At 42.7% G+C, this 27,308-nt stretch overlaps 1 protein-coding gene across 2 annotated transcripts in view; it reads left to right on the top strand.

The window, feature by feature from the left end:
* LOC125454249 (contactin-associated protein-like 5) overlaps positions 1–27,308 on the top strand; it is a 974,390-nt gene that overhangs the window by 707,831 nt on the left and 239,251 nt on the right. The gene's annotated exons all lie outside the window — the stretch shown is intronic.

Genomic DNA, 27,308 nt, shown 5'->3' with positions numbered 1-27,308 from the left:
TGGAGAGAGAAATTGTGTTAATATTTTAAATCCAACAAGATTAATTTTCCAGCCCCCATCAGCTCCAAAGAAGTTGCATTGTGATCAAAAACACTAATTCTGTTTCACTCTATCTCTCTCTCTCTCTCTCTCTCTCTCTCCACAGATGCTGTCAGACCTGCTGAGCTTCTTCAGCACTTTGTTTTTATTAATGACACAGAAATGTGAGTTTATAAAATCGTCTTGGCAGCTGGGCCATTTAAATGTCATTCATTAAATTTAAAATCGTGGATAAAAAACTACCGTCAGTATTGGGAGCCACGAGCCGGCCTGCTTTTGTTTTTCCCTTCAAGGTGGGAAATTTGCCACCATTACTTGGTCTAACCTTCAGGTTACCTCAGCCACTCAAACTCCTTGGGCGATGACTGGGCTGATTTCTCCAACTTTCATGGCCTACAATTGTTATATGTTGGAAGGTTACAGAGGCTGCGCCAGATCACAGCGTGTATCAGATTCAGGGTAAATACAATTTGGAGAAGACTCAACAACAGCAACTTGCTTAAATATGAATGTTTACTAGTAATAATAAATGAGTATAATGGAAATAATAAACGATTATGGTGGTAATGATAAATGGAAGAGAATAAGGAAAAATAAGCAACAAGTCTCACATCCCTCTGCTCTTTGGGGACCCCTCGATCAATGGCTGGTCTAGAGACTTAGGTTCATTCCTGGCACTGTCCACAATCCCAGTCTGAGGTGAAGTCCAGCAGCCTTGGAACGAAACTCTCTCTCTCATACAGTATTGCAAACAACTAGCACAGAAAACAGTGGATACATTAGACGAAACAGGATTTTTAGTTGTGCTGTCTGTGGCACGGGAATGTCCACAGGACTCATCCAAGGTCATGCAGCTTGTCGAGTATCATCAACCATTTTAGCCCTTCTGCCCATCCTATACAATCTATCTTCTCATGCAGCTGTCCAACAGCATCATTAATTTTTTCCCTTTGGCCCATCCTGTACATTCTACCCCTATTGATATTTGACATCTCATGCTACAATTGCAAATGCAGATGGAAGTTAGCAAAAGCCACAAGAGAATGTATAATAAGAGTATGTAACCTGCACTACACGATTAAAACTATAATGACAATAACTAGCATCGATGCAAAGAATACAGCAATGAGGTGTATCACCAAATTAACGATCGCAGGTGCCTTTGGGGATCAACCCTTTTGTACATAAAAGTACAAATACAGACACCACACCGAAGGCGCATTCAAGGCTGTAATGGAACCAGCATGTTGTGCCAGCTGATCGAGGCGACCAGAATATTGTCTACATTGTTTTTCAGTTAACCAATACTCCCCATGTCTGTGTGGGTTCCCTCCGGGTGCTCCGGTTTCTTCCCACAGCCCAAAGATGCACATGCTAAGTGGATTGGCCATGCTAAATTGCCTGTGGTGTTCAGCGATGTGTAGGTTAGGTGGTTTATAGGGGGATGGGTCTGGGTGGGATGCTTGGAGGTTTGTTGTGGACTTGTTGGGCCAAAGGGCCTGTTTCTACACTGTAGGGATTTTGTGATTCTATTCACATAATTTGCTCTAAAATTGAGTATATTCCAGATTCAGGTTCCTGAATTTGTGTTTTTTTTTGTTTTCAATTCCCTATCTACAGACTTCAACATCACCTGATTCTTAGCTCAGCCTTTTCCCACGTACACTAACTGCCCTAACACTTTACAATATCACTGACTGATTTAATCATACAAATGCTGGGCTATCTGTATGTCATCCGGTGGGCCCATTCGCTCAGCGCAACACTACTCCTCCCAGAATCCATACTTGTTCATTTCTGCAACAGTTTACACAATAGCTAATCACACTTCTTATTTTGATTGCAATTTGTTTGACATTCCTTTCACAAATACTGTTTACATTTTTTTAAAGTCGGTTTCTCTATAGGTCCTGTGTCAGCGTCTTATCGTTTAAATTAGGTTTTCATGCTTTTCCAAGCCACACTAGATCTTTTGTCAAGTAGGTGCACATCTCTGAGACCCACTCTTCAGTGCATGTTTTCTGTACTGCCTCATGTTTGTTACCCGGGGTAAGAGTCGCTTTGTCCGAGACCATGTCTCGCATTCTTGACTCCCACATATCTGATCGAATGATCTCTGACATTTAACTTAGCTCTCCGCGTATGGTCCTGATGTCTCAGGTAGTGGCTTGATCACCATTTCAATCTTTCTTAAAAAAAAGACAAGGACACAAACATTACCAAGAAAAAGCTATCAGTTTGGCGCTCTCATCTAAACTTCCTTTTCACTGCTGCAACATTTTAAGCCGAATTGCCACTTCAACTAATTATTCTTACTTTTTTAGTCTCCTGCCTCCATTTTCCACCCTGCATTACTTTGCAATTTAACTGTTACCACGTGGTTCCAAAGATGTGTCGAGATTTGATAGTCCACGGACCATAACCTTACAATATTTCTGTTTGATTCAGGCACAACATACTTTGTTATTTTTCTAAGACGACCCACCATTTTCTGAAAGTTACTTAACAATTCATTTTCGACAGTTGATATATCTCGATGTAAATTTGTCCACATTCAGTATTCTGTTTGCTCCCTTCAAGTTACTAAGCATTTTTCATGTATTGAAACATTGAGAATGTGTGGGAATGCACTTTATCATTTTCCTGATTCCCTTCAGATTTTCAAGTAACTATTCCATTTAAGTGTTATTGAACACCAGGGCATTTGAGTCTTAATACAGTTTTTGTCACGGTACGCTTACGTGTTACTAGCTTCAAGATTCCTGACACTCACCGTAATTGATATTTCCACAGCACTTCCCCAACACTGGAATGTGTTATTGATGAATTGCTTGAGGGTTTGAGGGTACCTCATCCATCACTGTGTTGCAGCGTTGAAATTCTGCAAATTGGTTCAGGCTTCAGAGTCTCCAATTTCTTAAAAAAAAATGTTTCATCCATTCCATGTCAAGCAGAATGGGTTAATTAGTATTAATCTTCTACGGATTCAAAAGGGTCTGGTGTGTAAACTCCTTCTCATAATTATGTCATCCACCTCTCCTCCTCCATGGAGGAAGGAAAAGCCCACCCCTTTGTTAAATGTGCCTTTCCTAAACTCCTCACACACAGGGCATTGCATGTTGAATATTCCAATATGCCAAGCACTAGGATACGAACAACGTGTCAATCTTATCATCCGAAATTCAAGATTCACTCACGTGTCAAAACAATGTTTGAAAGTTCATTCTGGCCAGAAAATGAAATTCCAAACATGGTAATTTCTGGAATTAAAATTTACCCAAGTCCATCCACAACATGGAGCCAATTCCAAAAGATAAACATCAATTTAGCAAATTTTTGAATCAACATTTTGCAAATATCGGATTTACACAACCACCGATGGTTTCTTATAATGTCATTGCATTAACAATTCATGCTCCACATAGATACAGACACACAATATGCTTTCAAATCACCAGACACTCCCAAAATACTAACTCAACTTCAAAGTATTCCCAGATCTCGAGGTCCAGGGAACAAAAAGGCACAAATTATACGAGATGACATGCAGCATCCAACAAAGAAAGGTGCATTCACACCAAACCACAAAGAGTTAACACTTCTACAAGGTTCAGGGCACTTGCACAGCACAGAAACCTAGTCTCCAGTTCTCCCTTTTCCAGTTATTACTGTCTTCCAGCATCTCAGAGGTCCTGAAAGCGAGCTGCATCAGTGCCAGATTGAATCACTTCTAATAATGCAGTTCATGTCTCATTCTATATTCTCAACAGGTTTAGTGGCAAACTTCTCAGCTTTTGGGAAGCCTGGAGGGGGAAGCAAGAGATGCAGTGGCTGATTGTCCTGTTTGAGAATATTCCCCTTCATCCTGTTGCTCTTTTGATACTGCAGAAGTTGTCTGTTTCAGTTTTGTAATTCCACTGTGTGTCCACTTGATGCCAAAAGTGCAGTGTTCATTCTCTGGTACAATAAATTAATCTTTTTAAAGCTTACCATTTATCACTGTATTAGAAATCTTTCCAAGCTGTTCTTTGCTTTGCCCTGATTGGATAGCTCCCATTAGAGAACTGTGTAATCACTCATCTTTCTGTGCAGGTTTCTGAATGATGGGTTTGAATTTCTTGACAGGCCCGAGCACGTTGTTATTGGGTTTGATATTAATGCAATCTGTGTGAAGGGAAGGTGAAGGTTCTGGCTGCATCACAAATACTGTTTTAGTAACTGGACAGGATACAGTAGATATTACAGGCAGGTTTGAGGCACATAAATTATGTGAGACGCAATCACCTTATTTCACGGCAGTAACATGACTTTTAAAAGAATCTGAAAGTAGAGTTGAATTTGGATTGATTGTAAAGGTCACAGATGTGTTACCTGACTGATCACATGGAGTGCTGGAAATCAAACATCTTTCAGTAAAGGTGGATGCATTTTACTTTGTGGAATCTGCCTGTATGTGGTGGGACATTGTTTGTCAGTCGGAAAGGCATACACATCTTTAATGAATAAATGCTGATTTGGAACACCTTTAGCTTCCTGATGTATTATCATTTTTTCAACATTTTCTGTGTTGGAGTGGAGTGCAAACCCTGTCTTCTGATGGTTTTCCTTTCCTCCCTCCAAATCTGCTTTGAATTCTCTTACTTCCTTATGCTTCTGAGAGCAGTGCATTCTCACATATTGTACATGGCACCCATAGATGTGCTGTCTATCTAACTCCTCTCTATTCCTGCTTTCAGGAATGCCATGAACATTTCCTTCCTGGTCATCTTTGTTTCACTTTCGAACCCACCCCAACTCCACCATGTTGTCCCTGTTTACTATTTGCTTGGATGGGCCTCGTTCTTTGCATACCAGCCGCCACATCCTCTAACTTTCATAACAACTAACATACCTGTCCCACTGCCTGTCCCTGAGCTGGCCCTAATCGGGATAACAGGGGGCACCTCTCATCCAGCCTGGATCACTTCGTATTAGCCAGCTCCTCATTCCGGCTGTGAATGCTTCCTGGTCTGGGCTCTGAACCTGTGGAGAATACATACCCGCTTGTGTAGCCAAATCCCTCAAATGTTTCATACTGTCTGGAATGTTCTCCCACTTTTCAACATCACCTTCCCAGTCTATTGGAGAAGGATACTTGTTTCTGATTGCAAGCATCAATGCATTCCACAACGATCCAGTTTGCCCTATGTTTCTAAAGACACTATTCACATGTGGATCAACACTTACTGCCCCCAGATTCTCCCACTCTGTGGCACTTAGCATAATATGGGCTTCACCCTGGTCGCACGGGCACATCAGCCAAGAGGTCAAGGTCTTGCCTATCTTCTGCTTAAAGCATGAGTCCAAATCCTCCAATTCAGACATAGAGTAGTCTCTCACTGTTATCAAATTTTGTGGGTTCAGTCCTCCTCCCTGTGTTGCCTTATTTGTTATTAGGGGTTGTGTTATTAGTTCCTTCTCTGAGGATAGCACTGGAGTTGGAACAACCCCTTTCCCGTCTGTCCATTCAGAATCTGAATCAGATGAATACCAAATGTTTCCATCCCAATGGTCGGGGTCCAATTGTGAGGTTAATAATGCACCCACTTTGACTGGGTCAGCTTTCCAATTGCATTGTTTTGTTTCTTTTTCTGTTGTACCTTTGCCAGATGGCATGCTATCTGGTTCTGTTTCTCCTATGCCTTCTCAGCTCTCTCCTGTGCTGTCTTACCTGCTTCTGTCAGCATAATGTTACACTGTTCTACTGCCATCATCGTGGTCTCAAACTGCCTGCTTCTGGCCTGGCATTCTTCTAATTCCCTACATGTAGACCGCAATGCTGTTAGCAATATCCATCCCATTTGTGGTACACTGTCCTTGCTTCTGAGAAAGCCCGTTTCCCACAAGCACTGGTGTACAGCAGCCTGTCTGAATAACCCTCTCTTCTCTCTTTGTGCAGTCATGACTGGCCCCCATTCTTATGCAGGCCCTCATTGTGCTGACAAATCAGCTACAGACCTGAGTCCAGAGTTTGCCACATTCCATCCAGGAATATGGAAGATCTCCGGAGCATCAGGTTGCCTTTCTCTTGTCTTAAATACTTTCCCAAATCCCATCCTTGTCGCCAAAATGTGTCTTGGATCATAGGGTGTATCCGGGAGGGGAGGTTCTTTTCTGATTCAGGTAAATATAATTAAGAGAAGGCTCAACAACAGCAACTTACTTAAGTATGACTTTTATTAGTCATAATAAATGAGTATAATGGAAATAATAAATGATTATAGTGATAATAATAAATGGAAGAAAAAAGGAAGAAACAAGCAACAAGCCTCACTTCCCTTGGGTGCCCCTCAATTGATGGCTGGTCCAGAGGCTTAGGTTCATTCCTGGCATCATCCATGATCCCGGTCTGAGGTGAAGTTCTGCAGCCTTGGAAGAAAACACCCATCTCTCTCATGCAGTATCACAAACATTGAGTGCAGGAAACAACAAAAACAATAAACGAAACTGCTGATTCGTACAAAAAATTTTAAATGTGCTGTCTGCAGCACGTATGGACTCATCCAAGGCCATGCAGCTTGTCCAGTGTCATTAACTATTTTAACCCTTTGGTCTATCGTATACAGAGGCTCATAATCATCCTGTTTGGCCATACAATGCATTTGATGTAGTCTACTTGGACTGCAGCAAGGCAATTGATATGGTCCTGTGTGGGACACTGGTAGCAAAGGTAAGAGCCCATGGGATCCAATGAATTGTGGCAAATTGGATCCAGAGTTCACTGACTGGCAGGAAGCAGGGAGCGCTGATTGAGGGGTATTTTTCTGATTAGAAACATGTGCCCAGTGGGGTTCCACAAGGATTAGTATTGCCATACTTGCTGTTGTGGATTTCAGCAAGTCGTTTGATAAGGTTCCCCACAATAGGCTATTGTACAAAATGCCGAGGAATGGAATTGTGGGAGATAAAGCAGTTTGGATCGGAAATTGGCTTGCTGAAAGAAGACAGAGGGTGGTAGTTGATGGGAAATGTTCATCCTGGAGACCAGTTACTAGTGGTGTACCGCAAGGATCGGTGTTGGGTCCACTGCTGTTTGTCATTTTTATAAATGACCTGGATGAGGGCGTAGAAGGATGGGTTAGTAAATTTGCAGATAACACTAAGGTCGGTAGAGTTGTGGATAGTGACGAAGGATGCTTTAGGTTGCAGAGAGACATAGATAAGCTGCAGAGCTGGGCTGAGAGGTGGCAAATGGAGTTTAATGCAGACAAGTGTGAGGTGATGCACTTTGGTTGGAGTAACCAGAAGGCAAAGTACAGGGCTAATGGTAAGATTCTTAGTAGTGTAGATGAGCAGAGAGATCTCAGTGTCCATGTACACAGATCCTTGAAAGTTGCCACCCAGGTTGACAGGGCTGTTAAGAAGGCATACAGTGTTTTAGCTTTTATTAATAGAGGGATCGAGTTCCAGAACCAAGAGGTTATGGTGAAGCTGTACAAAACTCTGGTTCGGCCGCACTTGGAGTATTGCGTACAGTTCTGGTCACCGCATTATAAGAAGGATGTGGAAGCTTTGGAAAGGGTGCAGAGGAGATTTATTAGGATGTTGCCTGGTATGGAGGGAAGGTCTTACGAGGAAAGTCTGAGGGACTTGAGGCTGTTTTCATTGGAGAGAAGAAGGTTGAGAGGTGACTTAATTGAAACATATAAAATAATGAGAGGGTTAGATAGGGTGGATAGGGAGAGCCTTTTTCCTAGGATGGTGACAGCGAGCATGAGGGGGCATAGCTTTAAATTGAGGGGTGAAAGATATAGGACAGATGTCAGAGGTAGTTTCTTTACTCAGAGAGTAGTAAGGGAATGGAACGCTTTGCCTGCAATGGTAGTATATTCGCCAACTTTAGGTACATTTCAGTCGTCATTGGATAAGCATATGGACGTACATGGAATAGTGTAGGTTAGATGGGCTTGAGATCGGTATGACAGGTCGGCACAACATCGAGGGCCGAAGGGCCTGTACTGTGCTGTAATGTTCTATGTTCTATGTTATATTAATGATTTAAACTTGAATATAGGAGGGATGATTAGTAAGTTCACAAATGATATAAAACTTGGTAGGTGGTAAACAGCTAATAGGGGAAGATATAGACAGGCTGATCAGATGAACTGATCGGTGGCAAATGGAATTTAATGGAATTTAATTGAGCTCGGTCTCTTTTCATTGGAGAAAAGGAGGAGGAGAGGGGACCTAATTGAGGTATACAAGATAATGAGAGGCATAGATAGAGTTGATAGCCAGAGACTATTTCCCAGGGCAGAAATGGCTAGCACGAGGGGTCATAGTTTTAAGCTGGTTGGTGGAAAGTATCGAGGGGATGTCAGAGGCAGGTTCTTTACGCAGAGAGTTGTGAGAGCATGGAATGCGTTGCCAGCAGCAGTTGTGGAAGCAAGGTCATTGGGGTCATTTAAGAGACTGCTGGACATGTATATGGTCACAGAAATTTGAGGGTGCATACATGAGGATCAATGGTCGGCACAACATTGTGGGCTGAAGGGCCTGTTCTGTGCTGTACTGTTCTATGTTCTATGTTCTATGTTCTATAAATGTGAGATGATGCACTTTAGATGAAATAACAAGCGGAGGCAAATGAGTACTCAATGAATGGTCAGATAATAAGAAGCTCAGAGGGACAAGTGGATCTTGGGGTGCTTGACCACAGAAGAATCCTGAAGATACAGGACAGATTAATAGGGTAGTGAACAAGATATATGGGACGCTCACCCTTATCAACCGTGGTATAGATTATCAAAGCAGAGAGGTTATGTTGGTGCTATACAGAACTTTGGCTAATTGGAGGACTGTGTGCAGTTCTGATCACCAGACTATTGAATGATATGGTTGCACTGGACGTGGAGTAGAGGAGATTCATCAGGATGTTTCCATTGATAAAGAATTTCAGTTATGACGACAGGCTGGCTAATCTTGGATAACAAGGTGTTGAGCAGGATGAACACAGCAGGCCAAGCAGCAGCATAGGAGCAAGAGAGCTGATGTTTCGGGCCTAGACCCTTCTTCAGAAAAAAGAACATTTTTCTGAAGAAGGGCCTAGGCCAGAAACGTCAGCTCTCCGGCTCCTACGATGCTGTTTGGCCTGGTGTGTTCATCCAGCTCTACATCTTGTTATCCCAGATTCTCCAGCATCTGCAGTTCCTACCGTCACTGGCTAATCTTGGGTTGGTTTCTTTGAAGCGTTGAAGGTTGAGCAGGGACCTGATAGAGGTGTATAAGGTTATGAGAGGCACAGAAAGGGTAAAAACGCAACAGCTGTTCCCTTTAGATGAAGGGTCAATGGCAAAGTGGCATAATTTTAAGAGGAAAGGCAGGAGGTTTAGAAGGGATTTGAGGAAAAGAAATTTCACTTAGAGAGTGGTGGGAATCTGGAGCCTGAGGGGGTATAGTTGAGGCTGGAAACCCCGCAACCTTTAACTGAAAAAAAAGAATGAACACTTGAAGTGTGATAACAGTGAAGGCTGCAGGCCAAGTGCTAGAAAGTGGGATGAGTGTAGATTAGAGTAGATTTTGTCCGTGCAAACTCAATAGACTGAAGGCCCTCTGCAATGCTGTATGATTCTATGATTCTATGATTTTATGTTGTGAACATACATTTCCTTACTAGGAACACACGGTGTGGGAGTTGAACTGAGAGCTCTGGCAGAGAGTCAGCTCTCACCCCCACTGCCCTACAAGATTTCCTTCTATTTATTACAACCCTTACTTGTGTCTTAGTGTCCCTTATAGACTGGATACCTAGCTCTGACCCATTCTAAATGGGAAAAGCCAAAGTTCAACCTTCTTCACCTGCCAACTGTTAATTCCCTCTGTACACGGCTCACAAATAGGTCAGTCACTAAGGTATAAAATCAAAATGGTTTGAGACCAGTCTAATGCTGAGCTCTCCAAACTCAGTCATGAGCTAGAATCACACAATCACTCCCGAACAAATACAGGCCATTCAGCCCATTTAATCTACACCAAATCTCCAAAAGGCATCCTACTCAGACCCGCCCTCATCCCCAATAGCTCATTTACCATGGCTAATCCACCGAACCTGTACATCCTTGAACACTATGGGCAATTCAGCATGGTCAATTCACCTAAAGTGCACATCTTTGGACTGTGGGAGGAAACCAGAGCACTCAGCAGAAACTCACACAGACACAGGGAGAATGTGCAAACTCCATTCAGACAGTTATTCAAGGTTGGAATTGAGACTGGGTCCCTGACACTGTGAGGTAGCAGTGCTCACCATTGTGCCACCAATACAATTGAACTACGATTGACTTCATCACTGTTGCTGTAGAGAGCAGAAATTTCTGTCTTTTTACTGTGCTGCTGGGAGTGCACATATCTGTGAAATGGAATGAAGCTTGGCAGTCCTGCAAACCAACTCCCCCTCTCCCACCCCCGACAGTTAAGTAGGCTCTGGACTCTGAGTTTGAAGCTATCCTCTATTATCCTACCATAAGATGGGCAGTGGAGTGGCAACAACAGTGGGGAAATCATGTGAGGTGATCGAAAGTGTTCACTCACTCTTCTAGCAGAGAATGTCTCTAGATTCCCCATGACTGTACACGTGTATGATGCCAGGGTGTTTGGGCCTGGGCACCAGCTCAATTACTCTGCTGCTTTTAGCAGCAACAAAGTTCAGCGAGAAAAGGATCACATTAATCCTATGGACACTGATGGAATAATGTCTTCTGTGCGAGGAGAAAGCTCATTGTGGACACCTTTCCTTCTCCTCAAGTGTCAAAATTTACCAACCTGATGTCTTATTAAATAAGGAGGACCCTTGTCTTCTCCTGCCTGCCCGCTGTTAACTACAGTTAATTGTGCCCCGGTTGTGTGGTATTACAGCACAGATTCCAGACCAGGGGGAGCCTTTCCCACTTTGCCTTCAATCACTCTCTCTTGTGCAATCAGTGTAATCATGGGGCCCACCCACAGTAATGTTTTTAAGCATAGAATCCAGACTATGGGCTATTCCCTTGGATAAGTCAAGTCAGTTGTTTTATGGAGGCATTTCCTATGCTTGTTGTTTTGAGTTTAACTCACTGTACCTTACCAAACTCATGTCACTAACTATTAACCCTTCCACGTCACATCTGATTCCTGCTCCACCTTACAATGCACCATTCCCAGAACAACTCATCACTCAACAGATATTCCACACCTCACCAGCATCCCTTACATTCAAGGTCATCTTTAAAAGCCCAGTGTGCCCCCAGGCAATTACAGACAGTCTGGAGCTGCCCTGCATGGTTTCTGGCATTTGCCCTGGGCATGGATGACAGGGGGCAATTATTGCCTTGCTTTATGGGCATGGACCTGGAGGTCCTGCTGGATGAGGTAGTGTAGAGGTGGGACTCCTTCTTCCCCCAGGACTGACATAAACACCAAACCGTGATTTAAGCTTGACACTCAGTCCAGTGCTGTTTCAGCTGTCTGAAAGAATGCCCAGCATTGTTGGGAAATGATCGATGACCTCTCCATTTTGTCTCTGTCCCACTGCCCTCTCTCCAATATCTCACACTCACTCAATCTCTGATACTGCGCCCATTTCCCACCAATGCTCATGCTCCACCTCTCTCCCTATTCTGCAAAATATTCCCTCACTCTGTCACCCAACCCAACCCCTGACAGCACCAACTCTGCACACCTTCCTGCTGCCTGCTCACTCACTCAAGACACCTCTAAACCTGCACCAAAAGTAACAGCTGGGCCGCCCATGTTCATTTCCCTGAACACTTATCTCTCTCTCTCTCTCTCATTCCAGGATGAAATCTGTCCGCAGCAGGGCAGAAAGACATGTGGTGAGCTGACTGGCATTCAGCTCCTTCACCCCTTTCTGAAGAGAGCATTCAGACTCTGACAGCCCCGCATGGCTGGCTAATTATTTCCAAGCCCTTGGTTTGCTATCAGAGGATGCCTTTGATTTACTATGCCAAGACCCACTGAGCAAAGGCCTCTTGGCCTCACTGGGTCTTCTGACAAACTGTGAAAATCTCCTTTCCTTTATATCTGCAGTAAACAACAAGGCAAAAGCAATTATGATGGTCATATCTCTTGTTGGGATGGGGCAAAATGGAAAAAGATAAGGCAAGGATGCTGTAAGCATCCATTTAGGCTCAGAATAGTCCATAAGATATAGAAACAGGATCTATTTTGTCCATTGAGCCTACTTTACCATTTATAGAATTCCTACTGTATGGATGCAGACCATTTGGCCCATTGAGTCCGCAGTGGCCCTCTAAAGAGCATTCCACTCAGACCCACCCCCTTACTCTATCCCTGTAACCTGCATTTCCCACAGCTAATGTGCATATCCCTGGACACTGTGGGCAAATTTATCATTTCCAATCTACACATCTTTGGACTGTGGGAGGAAACTAGAGAAGCCCACCGAGGAAAATATGCAAACTGTACACAGACAGTGACCCAAGGGTGGGATTGAACCAAGGTCCCTGGTGCTGTGAGACAGCAGTGCTAACCATTGAGACACCGTGCCACTCCATAGGGTCATGGCTGATCCAACACCCTGACACTCTGATATCTACTTTCCTGTACCATCATCATAACCCTTGATTCCCCTACAAACCAAGAATCTATCTAACTTAACTCTAAATATATACGAAGACTGTGCCTCCTCGGCTCTCTGTAGCAAGGAGTTTGATTCACAGCTCTCTGAAAGAAGAAATTCCTCCTTATTTCAATTGTAAATTGATGCCCCTTAATTCTGAGGCTAAGCCCACTGGCTCTAGACTCTCCCATGAGGGGAAATATTCTCTCAGCATTTACCCTCTCAAGCCCCTAAAGAATCCTATAGGTTTCAATGAGATTACCTCTCATTCTTCCAACTTCCAACGAGTACCAATAAGTTTAACCCTTGCTGATAAGACAATCCCTCCTTACCAGGAATCAGCATTGTGAAAGACGCAATGATGGAGCTTGAGCTGTGTGTGTTTCAAGTACCACCACATCCCAATGTAGATTCACCCTCAATCAGCCATCTCCAATCAAAATTATTCAGTTCCTGCCTAATATTAAATAGTAGTTCATCTTCCCCTAATTTAATTCCTTCACCCATGGACTGCGGTTATCCCTCTTCATGATTATCTTCAAACTCACCGTATTATGGTCTCTGCTCCTGAAATGCTCCCCTACTGAAACTTCACTTAACTGGTCAGACTCATTTCCCAAAACCCAGTGTCTAACCCCTTCCCTGGTTGATCTGTTTACATATTGTGTCAAGATCCATCCTAAATAGTCCATATAAATTCTGCTCCATTCAAACTTCTAGCACGTGTTGAGTTCCAGTCGATATAGGGGAAGTTAAAATCACCCACCACAATAACCCTGCTGTTTTTACATCTTTCTAAAATCTGCCTACATTTTCTCTCCTCTATCTCCCGCTGGCTATGGAGACCTTGTAGTACACTACCAGCACTGTAGTTTCACCTTTCCTCTTCCTGAGTTCTACCCATATTATCTTGCTGCATGAATCCTCTGATGTCTCCTCCCTTAGTACAGCTGTGAGATACCCCTTTATCAGTAATGCAATTCCCCCACCCCTTTTACCTCCCTTTCTATCACTCCTGAAATATCTAAATCCTGGGACATTCAGTTGCCAGTCATGTCTCTCTATCGGTCAAGTATCTGTTATCACAATAATGTAACAGTTCCAAGTGCTAACCGAAGCTCGAAGTTCATCTACGCTGCCTATTATACTTCTCACATCGAAACACATGCATTTCAGACCACCTCCCTTGCTCTTTTCAGCAGCTTTGCTCTGCCTGTTCTTGTTCTTAGTAAAGTTTGCCTTGTTTTCTACTTCTCCCCCAATTTCGGCATTTACTGCCCTACTCCTCTGGTTCCCATCCCCCTGCCACACTAGTTTAAACCCTCCCCAATCATCTCTACCAAGCAAGAGCCCCCTCCCCTGCCAAGGACAGCAGTCCCAGTCCTGCCCAAGTATAACTTGTGCAGTTTATACAGATCCCACATCCCCCGGGACCGGGTCCAATGCCCCACGAATCTGAAATCCTCCCCCTCACACTATCTTTTCAGCCATGTGCCCATCCTATCTAACCTGCTGTTTCTTTTTTAACTAACTCATGGCACTGCATAGTAATCCTGAGATAATTACCTTTGATGTTCTGCATTTCAACTTTCATCGTAGTTCTCTATATTCTGCTTTTAGGACTTCATTTCTATCTTCATCTATGTCCTTAGTACCAGCATGTACCACAACCGCTGGCTGTTCACCCTGCCCTCCAGAAAGTCCTTCAACTGCTGTGAGGTATCCAGGAGCCGAGCACCAGGGAGGCAATACACCAACCAAGGCTCTCATTTGCAGCAGTAGAAACGCCTACCTATTCCCCTTTCAATTGAATCCCATAGAACTATAGCATTTGTATGTCTGTCTCTCCCTCCCTCTGCAGCAGAGCCAACCATGGTGCCATGAATTTGACTGCTGCTGTTATCCCCTGAGAGGCCATTCCCCTCAACAGTTTCCAAAACGGTATATCTGTTTTACAGAAGAATAGCCTCAGGAGATTCCTGCACTGCCTGCTGAACCCTCCTCCTCTGCCTGATGGTCACCCATTCCCTTCCTGCCTGAGTATGCGGTGTGACCACCTCTCTGTACGTGCTATCCACGACACTCTCCACCTTGTGAATGCTCTGCAGTGCTCTTGGACACCACTCCAACTCCGAAAGTCAGGCTTCCTGGAAGTGCTGCTGGAGACACTTCCTGCACACATGCAGACCCCCGGCAATGGAAATGTGCCCGGCTTCCCACATCGAGCAAGAGGAGCAGACTACAATTTGCAGCTCTCCTGCCATGTCTTATCCTTTTGAGATAATTAATCCATACAATGTTGAATACTTTTTATACTAAGTTGAAGCTTCTGACGTCCTCTGTTCCAAAAACAATTTCTCAAAACTTACCCACTGTTTACTCACTAGCAGTAGTATCCAGAAACAGCTTAGGCTCACAGTCCTTTACCAGCTGGAACCCTGGCTGCTGACCTTCCTCTCAAGATGTTCTGTCTCCTCTGAACCTTGCCTCTCCCTTTTTTTTCTCATTACATTATGAAAGACAGATGGAGACACTACAGTACTTTAATGTTTGGGGCTTGCCATTCCTTAACAGTAGGTTCATATACAATACCCTTTTCTCTCTCTCTCTCTCTCTCTCTCTCTCTCTCTCTCTCTCTCTCTCACACACACACACACACACACACACACACACACACACACACACAGACGCACACACACACTCACAAACACACACACACACACTCACACACACTCATACACACACACACAGACACACACACACACACACACACACACACACACAAACACACACACACAAACACACACACACACACACACACACACAATAGGCCACACTTGGATTATTGTGTGCAGTTCCAGTCACCACACTACCAGAATGTGTGGAGAGGGTACAGAAAAGTTTTACCAGGATGTTACCTCGTTTGGGGGATTTTAGCTATAAAGAAAAGTTGACTCGGCTGGATTTGTTTTCATGGAACGCCGGAAGTTGAGGGGCAACCTGATAGAAGTTGATAAGATTGTGAATGACAAGGACAGAGTGGAAAGTATGATGCTTTTCCCCAGGGGGTGGAGGGGTTAATTACTATGGGACACAGGTTCAAGGTGCAAGGTGGGAAGTTTAAAAGAGATATGCGAGGTACGATTTTCACACAAAGGGTGGTGAGTGCCTGGAACATGCTGCCAGAGGTGGTGTGGAAGCAGATACAATAGCAGCATTCGAGAAGTGCCTGGATGAATACCTGAATAAGAGGGGAGTAGAGGGATGTGGAACCTGTAAGTGAAGACAGTTTTGGTACGGAAGGGGAAAATGTGGCAACGCAGGCTTGGAGGGCCAAATGGCCTGTCCCTGTGCTGCGATGTCGTTTGTTCTTTCTTCTTTTTTCTTTGTGGGTCCACAGTGTCCTTGCTGTGGGTAATGCACTTTAGGGAAGGAAAATGCCATCCTTACTGGTATGGCCTTCATGTGGCCCCAGATCCACAGCAAATGTGGTTGACACTAAACCACCCTCTGGGCAATTAAGGGTGTGCAATAAATGCTGGCCCAGCCAGTGACACCATCATCTCTGAATGAATAAAGAAAAGCATTCCAATGTTAGATACCAATGCAGACCGGGGTGCAGCATTGAAGTGCAGAAGCCTCCTGTGAGAGGCTGTGAGATGTGCCATGATGGTTTTTAGAGGCTGGCACATAATCAGATCAATTGTTTGTGGATGTAGGGTGTGCATGCAGCCAGTGCTGAAGGAGCATGCTCAGAGAGGTCGGTGTTCGGTGACCAATTTGGAAGTTGTTCAGAGCAAGCAGTGAGTTCAAGTCACCAGGAACATGCTCTGGTTTCTATATTGAATAGTCCCAAATTTTGCCTTGCTGGTGTGTTTGTTAAGATAAGCCAAATATTAATGAAGTGAGTTGGGCCATCATGGCATTAAACAAACTTTAATGCCCCCACTAATTTATAACTCACTGCTGTCCAGTGAGAAACTAACCATGCCACTTGTGAAAAACAAAATATTGAGCAAGATGCTCTTGACATTAAGATGGACCTCACTGGACTTCTCATCCTTTGCTATCACCAGTCACAGCATAGCCAACATCACTCCAAACAAATTCCACCTCAGCGTGTAATTCCACAATACTGTAGCTTTGTAAATAGTTAATGTTTTAAATAAATTTCAGATATCTGACTCTGTCTATTTTGAGGTCTAGTAGAATATAGGCTGCACTCTCATTTGAGAGAAAAAGAGGCAATTGGTGGTGGTTTAACCTAAGGGTCACCATGCTTCAGGTGAGGGGAGAGGTTGAGAAGGATAGATCTTCATAGTAACTTCAACCATTGTAGTGACTGAACCCAGTCTGTTGGCATCACTCTGCATTGCAAACTGGCTGGCCAGCAGCTGAGGGAGAGATGGCAAAGGGGAGCCTTGAGTAGTCCTGTGTCCAGCAGCACACATCGATTTTAATTCAGAGCTGTTTGCCAACACGTGGAGGGGTCCTTGGAAACAGTTTCCACCAGACACTCTGCCTCTCTTAGCCTCCCTTAGCAGCATTTTTATACATTTCACGTCCCAATAATTATATGCAACTTTGATGTCATTGTTAGCCGCAGCCCCTTAATCTACACATCCAATCCTGTAAACACACGATCAATGATGAACATCTCTATGAACCACCCTAGTTGCTCCCACAATCTCATGATGTTTACCAGATACCTTTGTCACCTTACGATGCATCCCATTTAGTAATATTTCCAATACAGACAGTTATACTCATTCCCAGAAAAATTACCAGCAGCATCATATTGATTGCCAAAAAAACTGGATACTTGCTTATCATTAATTACTATTTCAAGTTCTGTTTTCGAATTTATATTCCCTATTAAACTTCTAACCAGAGACACAAAAGGATGATAATTTCTATCAACTGTTATAAAATTTGCAATTTCAGCTCCAATAGAAAGTCAGTTGTATGTGAAGTTATATACTTACAGCTAATGTTACAAATTCTTTGACAAAGATTTAAAAACAGGGGAGCAGCTTCTGTCTTTCTGTCGACCTTGGGAGATCAAACGCAGTCTGTTTGTCTTGGAGCTGCATTTACAACTTCTGTTTGCACGCTGTAAACTGGTTTAAAACAGAGGTTTGATTCTTGGATGAACGTTACTGTCTTTATTCTAAACCAGTTTGCTTTACTAATTAAGACAGCAACTATTTGAAATCTATTGATGAGGGTGAAATGCAATCATTTTCACAGCTTTATCAAGTCAATACAACAAACTTATTTGGATTCTCAGGCTACAACAGGACATGACCTCATTCTCAACCTTACCTTGTAATTTGTCTGTCGTTCTCGCCTTGGTCTTTAAATGCAAGGAACTCCTCAAATTATCTACATCTGTTCTAAGTTGTAAAGTTGCAAATGTTTATTTTCTTGAAGCCAAACTGACCCATGTTTTACAACCTCTTTATCTCCCCTACCATGCTAACTGCCTCTCAGTGTTCTTTTGGAGGTTATCCATGAACAATATTTGTTGTTCTCACCCTCCCTGCTAATGAAGTGTGCCTCTATTAATTGTGTAAATTCACTGCTCAGAGAAATGCAGCTAAATCCCATCATGCTAGTTTGTAGGTAGTATTTTAATTTCTAATTTATAATTACCTGAAAAGGTTGGAATACTGTTGGATCAACACTTCAGTAAATAACAAACTTAGGATTGTGTTTAGTGCCCAGGTGTCACTTATCTAGGTTTTTCAAGAATGCTCCTTCTCAACAATGCTTAAATGCTGAGAGCTGCCTGTCTGTAGAAACCTAATTAAATCCCCCTGCCTTTTCTCACCAGGACCTTTCATTATCTTATCCAGTAACTAAATATGGAGGCCACATCGTGAAAGTCTGCTGTGTGCAGCTGCTAATTCCTTTTTGGCTATCTTATGCCAGCTAAACAGGCCCATGGAGCCATTTTATGACAATTTTAATCATGGGCAGCTGCAAAAGCAACAAACTACATTAACCAAATTCAGTATATAATAAGCCACAAATGGCATTAGGTGGGGATTCACTTGTGTCCTGAGAAATAAGAACAGACCACAACTGTGGTTCTTTTTTAGGAGTGGCATGCTTGTAATGGGTAACTCCATAAATAATTGGTTCTAAATGTGTTTCATGAATGGTTTCCATTCTATCCTTCATGACCCTGTTTTCTGAAACACAGTGCAGGGATAAGTTCCTTGCGTGTGGTGAAGTTGCTGTCAGAGAGATTGACTCATGCCAGAGCACCCAAAAACAAAAGCAAAATTCGGAGATTCTGTTTAGTGATAGATGTTGAGAGACAAATATTGGCCAGAAACTGGGGAGAAAAATCCTAGTTCCTCTTTGACATATTCTGTGTGATCTGTTTTGGTTCTCCTGAGGAACAGATGAGGCTTTGGTTCAGTCTCATTGAAGAAGAACATTTTCAATGTTTCCTTTTTACAGAATGTAATTGCAGCAACATGGCATGAACCTAGCTAGATTTTGTTCTCAAGTTTCCGAAGTGAGACTTGAACTTGCAATCTTCTGATTCGAGGTGATTCTTCAACTAGCTGAGTCATAGCTGATAAGAACCAAAGGTGGTATAAATGACAAATTGAAGATGAGAAAATCTAATAAATTGGCAAAGGAAGTAATTTGGTCAGCTTGTGTATAGGCCTGCAGGGTCAATTATCCTGAATACATTATTTTTGGAAACTGTTGTTGTGCAGAAGCGTTAAAGAAAGCAATAAAACTACCCACCCTTGATGTCAATGAGCATTCAAAAACAACATAAGGTTTCTTTGGACTCTGGTACAGTTATAACACTCCAGTCTGAAAACAACTGAAAGAATTGAAGAAATTCTGTCGTCGAACATGCAACTCTCTTTTTTCCTTCTTTTTGGAATGCGGTTCACACTGACTGGGACAGCATTTATTCGCTGTTCCAAGTTGCCCTTGAGAAGGTGATGGTGAGCTGCCTTCTTGAGCTGCTGCAGTTCGTGTGCTGTAGGTTGACCTACAACGCCCTTAAGGAGAATGTTCCATGGCTTTGACGCAGTGACATTGCAGACACAGTGATATATTTCCAAGTCAGGATGGTGAGTGGCTTGGAGGAGACCTTGCAGTTGGTGGCATTTCTATGTTTCTGCTGCCATTGTCCTTCAAGTTGGAAGTGGATGTGGGTTTGGAAGGAGTTGTCTGAGGATCTTTGGCGAATTTCTGCAGTGCATCTTGTAGATAATACACACTGCTGCTACTGAACGTCAATAGTGGAGGGGAGTGGATACTTGTGGATGCAGTGACTATCAGGCGGGCTGCTTTGTCCTGGATGGTGCCAAGCTTCTTGAGCATTGTTGAGTCCTGAGTGTTGTTGGAGTTGCAATCATTCAAGCAAGTGTGTTAATGCAAGTGTTTGTCATGAAATCAACAAAGGTTATAGCAGAGATAATGGGAACTGCAGATGCTGGAGAATCCGAGATAACAAAGTGTGGGGCTGGATGAACACAGCAGGCCAAGCAGCATCTTAGGAGCACAAAAGCTGACGTTTCAGGCCTAGACACGTCATCAGAAAAACAGCAGTATATACAGCACTATATAGCACTATAGCACTATAGCCTACAGATTTACATAGCCTGTGCCTATTTTGAACAATAATACTGAAGCAGATGTTAAGCAGGTTGGATGAATAAATAGGGGGCCTGCTGCCTATTCCTTACTGATAGCAAATCGAATGTATCCAGCAGCAGGAACTTACAAATGGGGTGTTCCCATACATTTGCTGCCCCTGTCTTTCTAAATGGTCGAGGTTGTGGGTTTGGAAGGTTCTGTCTAAGGTGCTTTTGTGGGTTTCTGCAGTGTATCCTGTAGATGGTGCAGATGGATGGGGGTCCGTATATGGAATGGGCTGCCAGAGAAAATGGTTGAGGTAGGTACAATAGCAGGATTTTTAAAAATAAAAACATTTGGATAGGTACATGGATGGGAAGGGTTTAGAGGGATATGGACCAAATGCAGACAGTTGTTACGAGCTGGGCACCCTGGTCAGCAGTGGAGCGAAAGGAGCTTTTCTTGAGTCTTGTTGGGGCTGTACTCATCAGTGAATTAAAACCGAATATGTTGGAGAAACTCAGCAGATCGGGCAGCATCTGCAAAGAAAGAGAGAGAGAGTAACATTTCAGGTCCGGTATGGCTTTTCTTCAGAACACAGCTTTCATTTCTGAAGAAACCTTGTACTAGATTTGAAGCTCCGTTTCTCTCTCCACAGACATTGCCAGACCTATTAAATTTCTCCAGCGCTCTGCGTGTTTGTTTCAGATATCCGTTATTCTCAGTAATTTTCCTTTGTTTTTCATTTCTCCCAATTTTGTCGCAAAACCCCAGAATTTGTGAGCAAGGCAAACAGTGCCATGTTTGCTGTTACCATTTCTGTTATCAATCTTTAGCATACTGCCCTTAATCGGTTGAGGCATTGAGTATAGAAGTTGGGACGTTATGTTATAGTTGTATAAGTCATTGGTGACACTGCACTTGGAGTATTGTGTAGTTTTGGTTACCACTTATAGGAAAGACATAGTTAAACTGGAATAACAGATAACAAGGTGTAGAGCTGGATGAACACAGCAGGCCAAGCAGCATCAGGGGAACAGGAAGGCTGACGTTTCGGGCCTAGAGCCTTCTTCAGAAAAAGGGTCTAGGCCCAAAACATCAGCTTTCCTGCTCCTCTGATGCTGCTTGGCCTGCTGTGCTCATCCAGCTCTACACCTTGTTGTCTCAGATTTGCCAGCATCTGCAGTTCCTACTATCTCTAGTTAAACTGGAATTGTGCAAAGAAAATTTATGAGGATATTCCCAGGACCAGTCGGCCTAAGTTACAGGGAGAGGTTGGCCATGATAGGACTTTATTCCTTGGAATGTAGGAGAATGAGGGGTAACCTTATTGATGTGCATAAAATCATGAGAAGCATAGACAGGATGAATAGATACACTCTTTTTCCCAGGGACAGGAAATTGAAAATTAGAGGGCATAGGTTTAAGATGAGAGGAGAAAGAGTTAAGAAGGACCTCAGGGCAACTTCTTCACACAGAGAGCGATGTGTATCTAGAATGGACTGCCAGACAAAATAGTTGAGGTAAGTACAACAGCAGCATTTTTTTAAAAATTGGAAAGGTACATGGATGGGAAGGTTGAGAGGGATATGGACCAAATGCAGACAGTTGTTACTAACTGAGTGGGCACCCTGGTCAGCATGGTCCAGTTTGGGCTGAAGAGCCTGTTTCCATGCTGTATTACTCTACTCTACTCTTCCATAAAATAAGAAATAGGAGCAGGAGTAGGCCATCTGGCCCCTTCAGCCTACTCCGCCATTCAATAAGGTCATTACATTGATATAGCTCCACTTTCCACCTGCTCACCAAAACCTTTAATTTCTTTACTGATCAAAAAACTATCCACATTTGCTTAAAAACATTTAACAAGGTAGCCTCATCTGCTTCACTGGGCAGGGAATTTCATAGATTCACAACCTTTTGGGTGAAGAAGTTCTTCCTCAGCTCAGTCCTAAATCTGCTCCCCCTTATTTTGAGGCTATGCCCCTTAGTTCCAGGGAAAACAACCTCCCTGCTGCTATCTTATCTGTTCCCTTCATAATTTTGCTCGTTTCTGTAAGATCCTCCCTCATTCTTCTAAACTCCAATGAGTATAGTATCAGTCTACTCAATCTCTCCTCATAAACCAACCCTCTCAACTCCAGAATCAACCTAGTGAACCTCCTCTGCACCCTCTCCAGTGCCATTAAACCCTTTCTCAAGTAAGGAGACTAAACCTGTACACAGTTCTCCTGGTGTGCCCTCACCAGCACCCTGTACAGCTGCAGCATAACCACACTATCTTTAAACTCTATTCCTCCAGCAATAAAGGACAATATTCTATTTGCTTTCTTAATTACCTACTGTGCCTGTAAACCAACATTTTTGTAATTCATGCACAAGGACACCCAGGTCCCTCTGCATGACAGCGTGCTGCAATTTTTCACCATTTAAATAAAAGCCCATCTTGCTGTTATTCCTACCAAAATGGATAACTTCACATTTACCAACATTGTACTCCATCTGCCAGGCCCTTGCCCACTCACCTAACCTGACTATATCCCTCTGCAGCCTTCTAGTGTCCTCTGCATACTTATCTCTACCACTCACCTTAAACTGTTTTTCAATTCCAGATGTTTCAGTTGAATTTATATCCAACCGCTGCCATGTCTGGATTTGAACCCGTGTCCCCCAGATCATTTACTGGGTCACTGGATTACCTGTCAATTAACATTGCCAGACAATGCCACCACCTCATCAGGTGCAATTGCATTTTCAAGCAGGTTAAGAGTCCAACAAAATTTACATTACAATTTTAACAGGCTTATTACTGAGTTGTGATTAAAAGTCATTTTTTAAAGAAAAGCTTGTGAATCAAAATTGAGAGCATTCCCATTTCAATCTAAAAATGTGCCTGACATCTTATCAAGTGTTCAGCAGCTCTACAACAATACAATTAAATGCAGCTGGATTCCCTAAGATCGTCAAATTAATAGACATTTATTTCTGAGGCTTTTCCCATTGCTGCTAGTAAGTAAATTGAATTGTGATATTGCTTCAGCTTATTACAAATTTCACAGCACAATAATTACATATTTCAGGGATGGTACTCTGAAGCTGTTCTGATTTAATTACAGGAATATTAGTTTTATGAGCCGAGTCTTTAAAATCAGCCGAGGCATTACTTCAGAGTAAAGAAATTTGAGTTTTTTTTAAAATGTATCTTTATATTACACATGTGCGTGTACTGTTTATGTGGTAAAAAGAGTGCGTTCTTCAGTGATGACTCATTTGCAACAATAATTCTCTTGCATTTATTCAAAAATGTTTTTCACAAAATCCCTTCACAGGCAGCGTCCAACAATTGGTGGCTCATTGCACCCAAAATGCTAGCCAAAGCATTCTGAAGAGCATTGCCTATCTTTTAACTTCTACCATCCAAATAGACAAGGATAAGAAACTTATGGGAGCACTACCACATGCAAATTCCAAAACAAATCATACACAACATCCCATCCCAAAACTATATTGTTACTCCTTTAGCATCATTGGGTCAAAACTCTGGAATTACCAAACCAATAATAATAAGTATGCTGAGGGTGTCTTCCCTGAACGCACTAAAGTGATCAAGGAGTAAAGTGATAATGGGAACTGCAGATGCTGGAGAATCCAAGATAATAAAGTGTGAAGCTGGATGAACACAGCAGGCCAAGCAGTATCTCAGGAGCACAAATGCTGACGTTTCGGGCCTAGACCCTTCATCAGAGAGGGGGATGGGATGAGGGTTCTGGAATAAATAGGGAGAGAGGGGGAGGCGGACCGAAGATGGAGAGAAAAGAAGATAGGTGGAGAGGAGAGTATAGGTGGGGAGGTAGGGAGGGGATAGGTCAGTCCAGGGAAGACGGACAGGTCAAGGACATGGAATGAGGTTAGTAGGTAGGAAATGGAGGTGAGGCTTGGGTTGGGAGGAAGAGATGGGTGAGAGGAGGAACAGGTTAGGGAGGCAGAGACAGGCTTGTCTGGTTTTGGGATGCAGTGGGTGGAGGGGAGATTTTGAAGCTGGTGAAGTCCACATTGATACCATTGGGCTGCAGGGTTCCCAAGCGGAATATGAGTTGCTGTTCCTGCAACCTTCGGGTGGCATCATTGTGGCACTGCAGGAGGCCCATGATGGACATGTCATCTAAAGAATGGGAGGGGGAGTAAATATTTGTTCATTCTTCCAAGCATTCTGGGTGTCACTGCAGTATTTATTGCCTATCCCTAATTGCCCATGAGAAAGTGGTGATGAAATATATCTTTCTATGGTCCATTTGAAGTAGGTAACATCTGTGTGAAATTTCCATCATCTGACTTGCTCTTCACCAACTTAATGGATTCAAAGATTCATACAGTGCAAAAAAGGCCCTTCAGCCCATTGAATCAGTGCGGACATAACTACCACTAAATGTGCACTAATCCCAGTCTCCTGTACTTGTCCCATATCCTTGAATATCGTGATACTTGAAGTGCTCATCCAATTTTTTTTTAAGGCTTTAAGGTTTCCATCCTCCACTAACTTCCCAAGCAGTACATTCCAGGTTTCCACAACATTATGAATGAAACCGTTTTTTTTTCCCCAAATCTCCTCTGAATCTCCTGCTGCTTACCTTGAATCTAGGCCCCCTCGTGATTGACCCCTCAACCAAAGGGAACAGCTACTCTCTATTCACCCCTTCATGGAGGCGGAAACAGGCCGTTTGGTCCAACCAGTCCATGTTGAACATAATCTGAAACTAAACTAGCCCCACCCCAACCCAGCATAACCTTCTACACCTCAATTATATCCCCCTGGTTTAGTTCTCTTTGTTTCTGACAAGACTTTAACCAATTAAGGCAAGAGCAGGACTCTGGATATTAAATTTTAAAATTATTTTATTTCTAAAAGAAAAAATGATATACTTAGCAAATACATAGGCTTTTGCAACTTCCAATCCAGAAGAAATACAAATTGATCTCTTGTTCCATTATTAATGGCAATCATGTCCTTGCGACCATTTGATACCAATGGTAACTGTAGTCCCATTCTCATTTGCGCTGCAAAGGTGGATTTTGGAACAACCATTTTAAGCCAATAAATTAACATGAGCTCATCTTGAGTCAAACTAGTAGTTCCCGTGATATTCATCCTGATACCTAGTGGTACATTGTGGTATTTGCTACCGCTGACTTATCCTGGGACTGAGTAAGAGTCATCTGAGGTAGTTTATTGCAACCAATCATCCTTTGTCTGTGCTTTGTCTAGGGTCTGTCTAATTACCAGTGGTAGTGGATAAAACACGAGTGAGTCTAGACAAAAGGGGGACCTGTTCTAGATGGCTTATTGCAAAATAATAATAAATGTCGGCTATATTATTAGTCAGGTATAACTATGGAGGACTCACAGGAGCCGTACCAATAAATTTAAGCCAATAAATTAACATGAGCTCATCTTGAGTCAAACTAGTAGTTCCCGTGATATTCATCCTGATACCTAGTGGTACATTGTGGTATTTGCTACCGCTGACTTATCCTGTTCCCGTCTCCACACAGTCTGTGTGTTACGTTATCAGATTGGGTGGGGCTAATGCAACTTTAATGTTAATTATTTTAGAACTCATACCTTATGATGTGTGACCAAACAATTGATCAACTGCTGCTGCTGGGTTAATTTAATTATATTTAACCTTGTGCACATATTACCTTGCAGAGCAGAACAATAAAACAGTTCATGATTAAAAGCCAAAAGCTGCTGATAATGGAATGGAAACAAAAGCAGAAATTGCTGGAAAAATTCTGCAAATCTGGCAGCATTTGTGGAGAGAAATCAGACTTAACTTTTCGGGATGAAACATTATCTCTGATTTCTCTCCACAGCTCATGAGGTTTGAGTATCTAGATTTCTAAAAATTCCTATCATTACCTTGAAAGTGACTCAGCCAGTGAAGGACAAATTACATATTTGTGCTCAGTGTTTCTGACTTCTTTCTTTCCCACAAAGCTTGCAAGGTAATTCTTTGAAGCCCTTAATTAGTTAATAATTCTTCAAGCATCACATAATTCAGGCACACTACTTATTCGATCATTTGTTGTAGCTGGTTGCTAATGAAACAGAAATCCTTGTTCAATACAATTGAGCCAATTTTTTTAGCACAGAATTCAGAATGGCTCCTTTGGCCCAAAGTGTGGGTTTAAAGTGGCAACTTGTCCTTTTTAGCTTACCACAGTGAGTATACTAAGAAACATCATTAAAATAATCAAATTAAAGCAAAATCTGTGGCACTGAACTTCTGACAAAGGTGAGTGTTGAGAACAACTAGAGATAGATGAGGAATATTGATCTTGTAGTGATGTCTATGTCCAATAAATTAAAGCACTTTGAAAATGTTCAAAGACTTTGGAGGACTCAGGGCAGTGGAACGCACCACAGACTGCTCTTAAAAGCTCCTCAAATATGCCCACAGCACATTCAGCATTCATCTCTTCTCACATGTGACAATCATAAGAACGCTTGACTGAAATTTTTTTGATCCCAGAAATTCACATCTCAGGATGTCCTTTCTCTCTATCTTCAAGTATCTGTTGGTAGAAATATTTGAACTTTGAGGAGGTTGTTGCACTAACAAATGATTGAAGCTGGGACGGTGTCAAGATTAGGTTACTTGTTTGGTTTAATCATGCACAATCCTTAAGTGCCACTGTTAGCCACAGTCAACTGACTATTCTGATCCAGCAAACATCAAAGGGAGATAGTTACTTTCTTGTTGAAGATATTCATTGCTGGGCACTTGTGAGTCACAGTTATTATCTTGCCATTTATAAGCCGTATCCGAAATATTTTTTATGTTGATCTGTGTACTGGCTTCAGTATCACAGGAGTTGATCATAATGCTGAGCGCTGCATTCATTAGTGAGAATCCCCACTAGTGTCATTATGAAGGAGGGAAGGTCATCACTGAAGCAGCTGAAGATGACTTGGAGCTTGGGTGCTAGCCTGAGGAAATCAAGCAGTAGTATCCTGGGACTGAGATGAGTATGTCCT

This window comes from Stegostoma tigrinum, chromosome 7 (assembly GCF_030684315.1).
Source record: "Stegostoma tigrinum isolate sSteTig4 chromosome 7, sSteTig4.hap1, whole genome shotgun sequence".
Taxonomy (NCBI): domain Eukaryota; kingdom Metazoa; phylum Chordata; class Chondrichthyes; order Orectolobiformes; family Stegostomatidae; genus Stegostoma; species Stegostoma tigrinum.
Note: the sequence above shows the minus strand (reverse complement) of the source record. Positions and strands in the feature narration are given on the sequence as shown.